The 13,964-nt window shown below is 41.0% G+C and overlaps 1 protein-coding gene across 1 annotated transcript in view; it reads left to right on the plus strand.

The window, feature by feature from the left end:
• The window catches only part of LOC135504530 (voltage-gated potassium channel subunit beta-2-like), a 118,560-nt gene that overhangs the window by 11,369 nt on the left and 93,227 nt on the right, over positions 1-13,964 (plus strand). The gene's annotated exons all lie outside the window — the stretch shown is intronic.

The raw sequence follows: 13,964 nt of genomic DNA on the forward strand, positions 1-13,964 counted from the left end.
CTCTGAAATCTGAGTAGATAGCCCGAGCGAATTTACCAGCCATTGACAGTTGTCGCAGTGACATCATAAACATTCTATTTAAATAGTTACTTGCATAGTGGAGTTTTTGTTTAGACATATAGCTAGCTAGCTAAACAATAACATGACTAATATTACTACACAGATCATACACGGAATGTTAGCTAGCTGGCTAACAGTACACTTAAACTTTAAATGAAAAAGATTTTGTGATAAAATTACAAATGTATAATATCTGAAAATGAAAACTCTCTTACCCATATACATGGATGGACGCATCTCCCTCTCTGTCACGGATGCCATGGTTGCCCTTAGTTTGACCGTGTGTTCTCTTTTCGACTCTGTCTGCATATTTGCAATCAATCACCAGAATATTCTTAGCTATCATACTCTAATTCCACTGATTTCAAAACTCTGTCTTCCAGAAAGTGGAGAGCAACACTTATGCAGTTCTACTACGTGATATCTTTCAAAAAGGCTGCATTAGAAAGGATTACCTACACATACTGACCAGCTCATATTATAGACAGAAGCTTGCTTTATGGCAGACCAATCCGAACTCATCTCTCGGCATGTCCATTCCAATCATTATCTCAGACAATCATGGCTAGTGGGAAGGTTTTCTCCTTTTTCTGTGGCAAAAACCAACTAGGCTCGTAATTGAACACTCATTCATATTTACAGATGGCATACATGATTGTTATTAAGGCACATTAAAGTTCACATGTTCCAGAAGGCATTACTGCCCAAAATAGCATTTTGATTTAAAAAAAGATTTACGTTCAAATGGCTCTCCTGTTTCCTGAAACGAGTCACATTTCAGTTTATTTGACAAAACAAGCAAGTATAGTGTAGAGAATCATTGTACCATCTTTACCGCTGTGAAATATGTTTTCCATAACCAAAAATATTGTCTTTTCAGCTGTTTGAAGCTGGTGTACAAAACCGAAAGTAAAATATGTAAGAACAACACTTAAGAACGGGAAGCATAGAAACAAAGCATATAGAAATGATCTAACGCTTCTTAGACTTGCTTTCAATGAGAATGACAGATGTGGAAAAACCCAGCAGTGTTGCAGTTCTTGACCAAACGGTACACAAGACACCTACTACCATAACCCGTTCAAAGGCACTTACATTTGTTGTTTTACCCATTCACCCTCTTCAAGGCACATATGCATAATCCATGTCTTAATTGTCACAACGCTTAAATATCCTTCTTTAACCTGTTTTCTCCCCTTCATCTACACTGATTGACGTGACATCAATAAGGTATCAAAGCATTCACCTGGATTCACCTGGTCAGTCTGTGTCATGGAAAGAGCAGAGCTGTGTTCGAATACCCATACTAACATACTGTATACTACATACTTAGTGAGTATATACTACGTACTGTAGACTATTAGTTCATTTTAGTATACTGTAAATGTAAATGAAGAGGATCGTTTCAGTTGAACGTACTAGAGCTTTGCATGTCTCCCGGAAATTGATGTGGTTGTTATGCAACCTCTTGCTAGCTTGTTAGCATAACAAATGACTAGCTAAACATTTTCAGATTTTGGGTGCATTCGTAAATTTAATTGCCAGAGTGCGCTCTGGGCATTCGTAAATCCAGAGTGTTGTCAGATTGTCAATTCATAAATTCAGAGCATTTCGCTCTCGGAGCGTTCAGAGTGCACACTGGACGCTCTGGCCGAGAAGTAGGGCTTATCTGAGTGTTCAACAGCAGTCAAGCACCTAAGCCAACTACTTCCAGACCCAAATGAGAGAACACCTTACTCTTATCATTTTACTTGCCCGAGCAGAGGTGGTTAGGCAGTTTTCATGTTATCCAGAGTGTTGGTGACCGCAACTGTCCTGCTGGCAAGGATTTCATTATACTTTTTTGCCAACATTTACTGACACCGGCCATATTCAACGAGTATTGATCATTCGTAAATTCATCAGTTATTCTGCACAAGAGTGCTCTGAAATCAGAGTAGATAGCCAGAATTAACAATGTCCATTGAAACACACAACAACTATACCACTTAGCTAAGAATGATGTGAATAATCAAGTCAATAAATGTCAGGTAGTTAGTTAGGTAGTTATTATACTGCCTGGCAAGTTTGATATATTAGTAACCAACTAACGTTAGGTAATTAGCTAACGTACTGGTACATACTGCTGTAATGCTATGAGGTTCATAAGGATAGCGTAGCTAACAAATTGTCAGCCAACATAACGTATAACTTATTTGAAAAGTCATTACTTTATTACATTGCACAACATGTTGTTAACATTTGTCATAATTGGTGAAAGCAATGAATTTGTATCCGCTGTCGTCGGACTTCGGCTGCATATTTTCTGCCATCTTCCCATCAATTTTAACCATCTTCCCTGTCCCTGCTGAAGAAAAGCAGGCCCAAACCATGATTCTGCCACCACCATGTTTGACAGTGGGGATGGTGTGTTCAGGGTTATGAGCTGTGTTGCTTTTACGCCAAACATAACGTTTTGCATTGTTGCCAAAAAGTTCAATTTTGGTTTCATCTGACCAGAGCACCTTCTTCCACATGTTTGGTGTGTCTCCCAGGTGGCTTGTGGCAAACTTTAAACAACACTTTTTATGGATATCTTTAAGAAATGGCTTTCTTCTTGCCACTCTTCCATAAAGGCCAGATTTGTGCAATATACGACTGATTGTTGTCCTATGGACAGAGTCTCCCACCTCAGCTGTACATCTCTGCAGTTCATCCAGAGTGATCATGGGCCTCTTGGCTGCATCTCTGATCAGTCTTCTCCTTGTATGAGCTGAAAGTTTAGAGGGACGGCCAGGTCTTGGTAGATTTGCAGTGGTCTGATACTCCTTCCATTTCAATATTATTGCTTGCACAGTGCTCCTTGGGATGTTTAAAGCTTGGGAAATCTTTTTGTATCCAAATCCGGCTTTAAACTTCTTCACAACAGTATCTCGGACCTGCCTGGTGTGTTCCTTGTTCTTCATGATGCTCTCTGCGCTTTTAACGGACCTCTGAGACTATCACAGTGCAGGTGCATTTATACGGAGACTTGATTACACACAGGTGGATTGTATTTATCATCATTAGTCATTTAGGTCAACATTGGATCATTCAGAGATCCTCACTGAACTTTTGGAGAGAGTTTACTGCACTGAAAGTAAAGGGGCTGAATAATTTTGCACGCCCAATTTTTCAGTTTTTGATTTGTTAAAAAGGTTTGAAATATCCAATAAATGTCGTTCCACTTCATGATTGTGTCCCACTTGTTGTTGATTCTACACAAAAAAATACAGTTTTATATCTTTATGTTTGAAGCCTGAAATGTGTCAAAAGGTCGCAAAGTTCAAGGGGGCCGAATACTTTCGCAAGGCACTGTATCCATACTATGACCAATAAGCATATGATATACTCAAATCACATTACAAATAGTACGGCTAGTGCGGTTAGTATGAGTATTCGAATACAACTCAGGTGCTCTTAATGTTTTATATATACAGTAGGTACTGTGCCTTCGGAAAGTATTCATACCCCTTTATTACCCCCTTATTCCACATTATGTTTTCTTACAGATATAATTCAACATTTATTAAATAAAAAATAATAATTTCATCCATCTACATCCAATACTCCATAACGATCAAGCGAAAACATGTTTTTAGAAATGTTAGCAAATTTATTGAAAATAAAATACAGAAATATTAATTGACAGTATTGATAGACAACCATTTTCAGGTCTTGCCATAGATTTTGAAGTAGATTTGAGTCACTCTGGAACATTCACTGTCGTCTTGTTAAGCAACTCCAGTACCGTTCAAAAGTTTGGGGTCACTTAGAAATTACCTTCTTTTTGACAGACAAGCAGATTTTTTATCCATTAAAATAACATCAAATTGATCAGAAATACAGTGTAGACATTGTTAATGTTGTTAATGACTATTGTAGCTGGAAACGGCTGATTTTTAATGGAATATCTACATAGGCATATTGTCATGTCTTGTTATGTCATTCTCTCTCTCTGCTGGTCTTTTTAGGTTACCTTCTCTGTCTCTCATTCCTCAGCTGTTCTACATCTGCCCTAACTAGCTCTTTCACTCTTCCCCACCTGTTCTCTCTTCCCCCTCTGATTAGGTCTCTATTTCTCTCTCTGTTCCTGCTACTTTCAGTGTCTGATTCTTGTTTGTGTTTTTTGATGCCAGAAGCAAGCTGTCTGTCCTGTCCTGTCGGAGTCTTGGCAGGTGTATCCTGCACTATACTAACGTTCTTTTTGTTCCGCTGACAACGTTGGAAGAGGATTTATGCCATTCCTGTTTTTCATTAAAAAAACCGCTTTTGGGTCTTCACTCAAGTTCATTGAAGAATCAGACCAGAAACCCTTTTCACTCCGCAGTCGAGATCCAGGGACGATGCTAGGCAGACACGAGGAGGAATTGTTGCTGCTCAACATTTGAGACCCTGGTCTCTCCAAGTCTCCGACCTCACAAGACAGGTTCACCAACTCCACCTCGATTTCCAGGGTTTCCGAGTCTCCGGAGCCCAGGATCAACAACCCGCCGTTGAGTGCCGCTCATTCCTCACTCAGTGTGATGTGGTGTTCTCTCTCCAGCCCAACACTTACTCCAGGAGCGCAGCTTGATCGCCTACGTCATTTCTCTCCTTACCGGACGGGCGCGTGAGTGGGGCACGGCAGTCTGGGAGGCGAGGGCTGAGTGTATTAACCAGTATCAGGACTTTAAGGAGGAGATGATACGGGTTTTTGACCGTTCTGTTTTTGATCAGGGGAATAGATCCATAACGGATTATTCTATTGAGTTTCGCACTCTCGCTGCCTCTAGTGACTGGAACGAGCCGGCTTTGCGGGCGTCGCTTTTTCTGGAGGGGAACCTTAATGACGATCAAGTCTGGATTGCATCAGAGCGACGGTTTGATCTTCGGGAACGACAAGCCGAGCTTATGGTGGAAAGGACGCTCCGGTACAGAGGCGAGTTCACCATTCTCCGTTGCTCCCCTCTCCCGGCATCACTGCCACCTGCCGCATCATGTGGGCCTCCGCCGGTCTCGGATGCTGAATGCAGCTGGCCTATTGGGTCGTAGGATTTTGGACATGCGCGGGTATTCGCTCTCGGAAGGAGACTGGGCTCCGGGTCATTTTGTCACCTTCCAGTAAAGCTTCGCAGCCCGCGCCCATTGGTCTGTTCCGTATTGAGGGCATTACTGGTGACGCAACTTCTCCCGCCTCTCCTTCTGATCACGAATTTCCGGTCCATCTCCGCTGGCCCGGTTCATCTGCTTCCCTCCCCATGCCTTGATCAGAGGGCGGAGGGCTGTTTTAACTTTGAATACCGGGGTTCATCAGGGTGGAACATGACAGCTGTCTGTTCGCTGATCCTGATTTCCTCCGCTCCGCCGTCCTCTCGATTCAGTTCAGCACGTGAGACGCATGTCCTTGTTATGTCTGTTCGCTGTCTTTTGGAGAATCATAGCTGAGAAGTGCATCTTTTTATTTTTCCCTCAATGTTTTGGGTCATCTGAATATCTACTATTGTATCCTGCACTATCCGATGCCCATTTCCTGACCATAGGAACCTTTTTCATCCGTTCAGCCAAACGAACTCTGTTTTCTTCGGGATTCACTCCTGTTTCCAATGGTACATTGTGTTAGCTAATCCAAGTTTATAATTTTAAAAGACTAATTGATCATTAGAAAACCCTTTTGCAATTATGTTAGCACAGCTGAAAACTATTGTGCTGATTAAAGAAGCAATAAAACTGGCCTTCTTTAGACTAGTGTCGTGTCTTTGGCATCATTAAACTGAATAATTATTTATCAAACAACTCTCTGTAATTATTATTACGCGATTAAACTGATTAATCATGTAATTGTAATTAACTAGTAAATCGGGTCACCAAGGAAAATATTCAGATTACAAAGTTATAATTTTCATAATACAACTTTTCAGATATTTTAATATCTGATCAATTAGTCTTCTGATTAATGAATTCTTCTTTCCGTCACGTTAGTCTCATTCCAAACGTCTTAAATTGTTGATAATCTGCACGAACCCAGTCTTCACTATGAGTCATCCATTCATCAATTGTCTTAACTCATTTATTTATTAACTAACTAAACAATCACAGAAGTGCACACACAAACGAACAAAGTAAATATGGTTACAAGAAATGATAGGGGAATGTGCCCTGGTGGGCTAAACCGGCATGGCGGCTTGTTAGACAAAAGGGGAATGGGGGTCATCTGAGAAGTCACTACAGAGTTGATAATTATAACAATTGAAATGCTAATCCTTTGAACATGAACGCTCACTCATTCGGGAACAATTGCAATCAATATATATATTTACGCTCAGTGTGTCGTCGGGTTCTCTGTTGAAAAGTTTGTTTCTTTTGGAGAGTCTGTCTGTCTGCCCTCTCTCTCTATCTCTCTCTCTCTCTCTCTCTCTGTCGTTAGAATGGTTAGTTCAGAGTGACATTCATTCATGTCGTTATGGAATAGATGTTTCGGCGGTTGTCGGTCTTCCCGTTCAATGATACCGAGTTCCTAGCTGCAGACTAGTAATTAATATCAAAGACTTGTTCTTATTCTGTCGGTATCAATAGGCTAAGAATTTAACCACGTGGAATGGTTAAAAGATTCAGCAGTCTGGTCTCAAACCGTGGCCCTCTCGTTATCGAGGTAAGCTGGTCTGCAACCTTTGTCCTCTCGTAATTGAGAGAAACATGGTCTGGTGATAGAATTCTCAAGGTGGGGGTTTTATTCGGAAGAGCAGAAAAAGGCTGTCTCATAATGCCAGGTCCTAACTGTGTTCATGGGGACGTGCCAGTGACTTAAGTGAAACTCTACACAGAAATACAATTCTCTCACATTACATCATTACATAGCATCCCATAATTTCACAAATAGTTTAATCTTTCCTCATTCATCCTGTACAGCAATTAGATGCAAGCCTCATATCTGAGGCTATTGTATAAACAGCGTTATGGTAATGTGGCCGTATTGTCTCCCATGAGTTTCACAAAATTGTACCAAACGGACCAGTTTGTAGCTGGATTATTCACCGATATTTCATACCTTCTCCAGAACATAAATGTTGTTTGGACCACAACTTCTGTGATGTGGAAGAAATTCCTTTGTTTTCTATGAAACTTCACTCTCTCTCTATACCTAATATAATGTTTACATACCCTACATTATTCATCTCATATGTATACGTATATACTGTACTCTATCATCTACTGCATCCTTATGTAATACATGTATCACTAGTAACTATGCCACTTTGTTTACATACTCATCTCATATGTATATACTGTACTCGATACCATCTACTGTATCTTACCTATGCTGCTCTGCACCATCACTCATTCATATCTTTATGTACATATTCTTTATCCCCTTACACTGTGTATAAGATATTAGTTTTGGAATTGTTAGTTAGATTACTTGTTGGTTATTACTGCATTGTCGGAACTGAAAGCACAAGCATTTCGCTACACTCGCATTAACATCTGCTAACCATGTGTATGTGACAAATAACATTTGATTTGATTTGATTTACTGTCTGGCCATGAGGCAGGATCTTCCCTAGGAATTTACGACCTCTCTGACCACATCAGCCTGTGTGTAACAGAGAGGGAGGTAGGGGGATGGTGCATAGAAAAGCATGGTGCAAAGGGAGGGTGCAGTTCTTTTTCCCATCTTAATCTTTTCTTTTTATTGGCCAGTCTGAGATATGGCTTTTTCTTTGCAACTCTGCCTAGAAGGCCAGCATCCTGGAGGTGCCTCTTCACTGTTGACATTGAGGCTGGTGTTTTGCGGGTACTATGTAATGATGCTTTCAGTTGAGGACTTGTGAGGATCTGTTTCTCAATCTAGATACTCTAATGTATTTGTCCTCTTGCTCAGTTGTGCATTGGGGCTTCCCACTACTCTTTCTATGCTGGTTAGAGCCAGTTTGCATTGTTCTGTGAAGGGAGTAGTACACAGCTTTGTACAAGATCTTCAGTTTCTTGGCAATTTCACGCATGTAATAGCCTTCATTTCTCAGAACAGACTGATGAGTTTCAGAAGAAAGTTATTTGTTTGTAGTCATTTTGAGCCTGTAATCGAACCCAACAATGCTGATGCTCCAGATACTCAACTAGTCTAAAGAAGGCCAGTTTTATTGCTTCTTTAATTAGAACAACAGTTTTCAGTTGTGATAACATAATTGCAAAAGTGTTTTCTAATTGATCAATTAGCCTTTTAAACCCAACGTGCTATTGGAACACAGGAGTGATGGTTGCTGATAATGGGCCTCTGTACACCTATGTAGATATTCTATAAAAAATCTGCCATTTCCAGCTACAATAGTCATTTACAACATTAACAATGTCTACAATGTATTTCTGATCACTTGGACAAAACTTTTGCTTTTCATTCAAAAACAAGGACATTTCTAAGTGATCCCAAACTTGTGAACGGTAGTGTAGAATTGGCTATGTGTTTTAGGTTATTATCCTGCGGAAAGGTGAATTAATCTCCCATTGTCTGGCAGAAAGCAGCCTAAACCAGGTTTTCTTCTTGGATTTTGCCTGTAATGTGTTGTATGGAATTTTCCCCAAACATAACACTTTGTATTCAGGACAAAAAGTTGAACGCATATTTTTTTGCCGCATTTTTTACAACATTACTTTACTGCCTTGTTGCAAAAGGGATGTATGTTCTACAATATTTGTATTCTGTATAGGCTTCCTTCTATTCACTGTCATTTAGGTTAGTATTGAGGAGTAACTACAATGTTGTTGATCAATCCTCAGTTTTCTCTTATCACAGACATTAAAATTACAGTTTTTTTACAGCCTGTTAAATTCAGGCTGTAACACAACAAAATGTTGAACAAGTGATGCACTGTATATACAGCGAGCTCCAAAGGTTTTGAGACAGTGACCATTTTTTGTTGTTGTTTTGGGTCTGTACTCCAGCACTTTGGATTTGAAATGATACAATGACTATGCAGTTGAAGTGCAGAATGAGTTTTAATTTGAGGGTATTTTCATCTATATCGCATAAACCATTTAGAAATTACATCACTGTTTGTCCGTAATGCCCCTATTTTAGGGGACCAAAATGATTGGGACAATACAGTCGTGGCCAAAAGTTTTGAGAATGACACAAATATTAATTTTCACAAAGTCTGCTGCCTCAGTTTGTATGATGGCAATTTGCATATACTCCAGAATGTTGTGAAGAGTGATCAGATGAATTGCAATTAATTAATGCCATGCAAATGAACTGAATCTCAAAAAAACATTTCCACTGCATTTCAGCCCTGCCACAAAAGGACCAGCTGACATCATTGACGTGTTGACGAGGACAAGGCTGGAGATCCCTCTGTCGTGCTGATTGAGCTCGAATAACAGACTGGAAGCTTCAAAAAGAGGGTGGTACTAGGAATCATTGTTCTTCCTCTGTCAATCATGGTTACCTGCAAGGAAACATTTGCCGTCCTCATTGCTTTGCACAAAAAGGGCTTCACAGAAAAGGATATTGCTGCCAGTAAGATTGCACCTAAATCAACCATTTATCGGATCATCAAGAACTTCAAGGAAAGCGGTTCAATTGTTGTGAAGAAGGCTTCAGGACACCCAAGAAGGTCCAGCAAGCGCCAGGACCGTCTCCTAAAGTTGATTCAGCTGCTGGATTGGGGTACCACCAGTACAGAGCTTGCTCAGGAATGGCAGCAGGCAGGTGTGAGTGCATCTGCACGCACAGTGAGGCGAAGACTTTTGGAGAATGGCCTGGTGTCAAGAAGGGCAGCAAAGAAGCCACTTCTCTCATCCGGAAAAAAGCTTGTCCGGAGAAGACAAGGTGAGCACTACCATCAGTCCTATGTCATACCAACAGTAAAGCATCCTGAGACCATTCGTGTATGGGATTGCTTCTCAGCCAAGGGAGTGGGCTCACTCACAATTTTGCCTAAGAACACAGTCATGAATAAAGAATGGTACCAACACATCCTCCGAGATCATCTTCTCCGAACCATCCAGGAACAGTTTGGAAGACGAACAATGCCTTTTCCAGCATGATGGAGCACCTTGCCATAAGGTAAAAGTGATAACTAAGTGGCTCGGGGAACAAAACATCAATATTTTGGGTCCATGGCCAGGAAACTCCCCAGACCTTAATCCCATTGAGAACTTGTGGTCAATCCTCAAGAGGCGAGTGGACAAACAAAACTCCACAAATTCTGACAAACTCCAAGCATTGATTATGCAAGAATGGGCTGCCATCAGTCAGGATGTGGCCCCGAAGTTAATTGACAGCATGCCAGGGTGGACTGCAAAGGTCTTGAAAAAGAAGGGTCAACACTACAAATATTGACTCTTTGCATCAACTTCATATAATTGTCAATAAAAGCCTTTGACACTTATGAAATGCTTGTAATTATTTACATCTGCCAAAATATCTAAAGACACTGAAGCAGCAAACTTTATGATAATGTATATTTGTGTCATTCTCAAAACTTTTGGCCACGACTGTACATTTGTATTAAAGTAGTAAAAAGTTAAATATTTGGTCCCATATTCATAGCACACAATGGCTACATGACGCTTGTGAATCTACATATCAGATATTAAGGTAAGAGCCAAGTGCAGACTGTGTGAAGTAACAATGTTTTTGTAACAACAGGGGCAAGCAAACGACAGGTCAAGGCAGGCAGGGGTCAATAATCCAGAGTAGGAGCAAAGGTACAGGACGGCAGGCAGGCTCAGGGTCAAGGACTGGTAGAGTTCAGTAATCCAGAGGTGGAGCAAAGGTATAGGACAGCAGGCAGGCTCAGGGTCAGGGACAGGCAGAGTGGTCAGGCGGGTGGGTACAGGGCCAAAACCCTGGAAAAGGGAAAGGGTGACAGGACAAATGCTGGTACGCTTGACAAACAAGACGAACTGGCAACAGACAAACAGAGAACACTGGTATAAATACACAGGGGATAATGGGAAGGATGAGCAACACCTGGGGGGGGGGAGACAATCACAAAGACAGGTGAAACAAGATAAGGGTGAAACACTACAAATTGTTTGGATGCATTTTCTGTTTGTTTTGGTTGTGTTTCAGATTATTTTGTGCCCAATAGAAATATATGGTAAATAATGTATGGTGTCATTTGGAGTTACTGTTATTGTAAATAAGAATCTAATATTGTTTTAAACAATTCTACATTTATCTGGATGCTACCATGATTACAGATAATCCTGAATGATCCATTAATAATGATGAGTGAAAAAGTTACAGACTCACAAATATCATACCCCCCCCCCCCCAAAGAAAAATGCTAACCTTCCCTGTTATTGTAATGATGAGTGGTTAGCATGTCTTGGGGATATGACATTTGAAAGTGCTGGAGCACAGAGCCAAAACAACAAGTATTCAGACCGTTTGCTATGAAACTCTAAATTGAGCTCAGGTGCATCCTGTTTCATTGATCATCCTTGAGATGTTTCTACAACTTGATTGGAGTCCACCTGTGGTAAATTAAATTGATTGGACATTATTTGGAAAGGCACAAACCTGCCTATATAAGGTCCCACAGTTGACAGTGCATGTCAGAGCAAAAATCAAGCCATGAGGTCGAAGGAATTATCCATAGAGCTCAGAGACAGGATTGTGTCGAGACACAGATCTGAGGAAGCGTACCAAAACATTTATGCAGCATTGAAGGTCCCCAAGAACACGGGGGCCTCCATCATTCTTAAATGGAAGAGGTTTGAGACCACCAGGACTCTTCCTAGAGCTGGCCACCCAGCCAAACTGAGCAATCGGGGGAGAAGGGCCTTGGTCAGGGAGGTGACCAAGAACCCAATGCTTATGCTGACAGAGCTCCAGAGATCCTCTGCGGAGATGGAAGAACAGAAGAAGGACAACCATCTCTGCAGACTCCACCAATCAGGCCTTTATGGTAAAGTGGCCAGAGGGAAGCCACTCCTACGTAAAAAGCAAATGACAGCCCGCTTGGAGTTTCCCAAAAGATTGTCTGGTCTGATGAAACCAAGAATGAACACTTTGGCCTGAATGCCAAGTGTCAAGTCTTGAGGAAACCTGGCACCATCCCTACAGTGAAGCATGGTGGTGGCAGCATCATGCTGTGGGGATGTTTTTCAGCGACAGGGGCTGGGAGACTTGTCAGGATCGAGGGAAAGATGAACGGAGCAACGTACAGAGATCCTTGATGAAAACCTGCTCCAGAGTGCTCAGGACCTCAGATTGGTGTGAAGGTTCACCATTCCAACAGGACAACAACACTAAGCATACAGGCGAGACAATGCAGGAGTGGCTTCAGGACAAGTCTCTGAATGTCCTTGAGTGGCCCAGCCAGAGCCCGGACTTGAACCCGATCGAAGACTCTCCAAATACATGTGTGCCAAGCTTGTAGCATCATACCCAAGAAGACTCGAGTCTGTAATTGCTGCCAAAAGTGCTTCAAATCAAATCAAATTGTATTGGTCACATACACGTGTTTAGCAATATTATTGCAGGTGTAGCGAAATGCTTGTGCTTCTAGCTCCGACAGTGCAGTAATATCTAATAAGTGATATCTAACAGTTTCACAATATATACCCAAAATACACATAAATCTAAGTTCGGAATGGATTGAGAATATATATATACATATATGTCAGAGCGGCATTGGACTAAGATACAGTGGCAAAGTGTAGAGTACAATATATACATATGAAATGGGTGATGCAATATGTAAACAATTTTAAAGTGACTAAGATACCGTAGAACAGTGTGGAGTGCAGTTTATACATATGAGGTGAGTAATGCTTGATACAGAACATTATTAAAGTGGCTAGTGATTCCTAATCTATGTCTATAGGCAGCCGCCTATTATGTGCTAGTGATGGCTTTTTTGTAGTCTGATGGCCTTGAGATAGAATCTGTTTCTCAGTCTCCCAGTCCCAGCTTTGATGCTCCTGTACTGACCTCACCGGTAATGCGTTGGGCAGACCACCTCCTGAAGTGGAAGAGGCGTTGTTGCGCCTTCTTCACCACACTGTCTGTGTGGGTGGATCATTTCAGTTTGCCAGTGATGTGTACTTTAGAGTGTTTTCTATCCAAATCTACCAGTGATATGCATATCATATCTTCTGGGCCTGAGTAGCAGGCCGTTTAATTTGGGCATGCTTTTCATCCAAAATTCTGAATGCTGCCCCCTACCCTAGAGAGGTAATGTAATTATGGATTGTCATTTCTCTTTGCTTATTTGAGCGAGTGTAGTGTTTTCTCTAGTTGGACTTGGTCTTTTACCAAATAGGGCTATCTTCTTTATACCACCCCTACCTTGTCACAACACAACTGATTGGCTCAAACGCATTAAAATTTCGCAAATTAACCTTTAACAAGGCACATCTGTTAATTGAAATGCATTCCAGGTGACTATCTCATGAAGGTGGTTGAGAGAATGTCGAGAGTGTGCAAAGCTGTCATCAAGGCAAAGGGTGGCTACTTTGAAGAATCTCAAATATAAAATATATTTTGTTTTGTTTAACTCTTTCTTGGTTACTACATGATTCCATATGTGTATTTCATAGTTGTGATGTCTTCACTATTATTTTACAATGTAGAAAATAGTAAAAATAAAGAAAAACCCTTGAATGAGTAGGCATGTCCAAACATTTGACTGGTACTGTATGTCAAACACATTCACATGTAGCTGCTTAATAAAGGAAACCCCTCAGTAAATTAGCGATAAAAAAGTATATGGAAAGCAGTTGCTTCCTCACAAGTGTGGTTCCAGAGTTAATTACATGTAAGCAATTAACATCCCATCATGCTTAGTGTCATGTATAAAAATGACCAGTTGCCCATTGTTGTGGCCTCCATGGCTAGACGAAGAGTCCTCGGTGACTTTGAAAGAGTTGTTTCAAAGGAGCATATGGGTGTAAAG

This window comes from Oncorhynchus masou, chromosome 18 (assembly GCF_036934945.1).
Source record: "Oncorhynchus masou masou isolate Uvic2021 chromosome 18, UVic_Omas_1.1, whole genome shotgun sequence".
In the NCBI taxonomy this organism is placed as follows: Eukaryota; Metazoa; Chordata; class Actinopteri; order Salmoniformes; family Salmonidae; genus Oncorhynchus; species Oncorhynchus masou.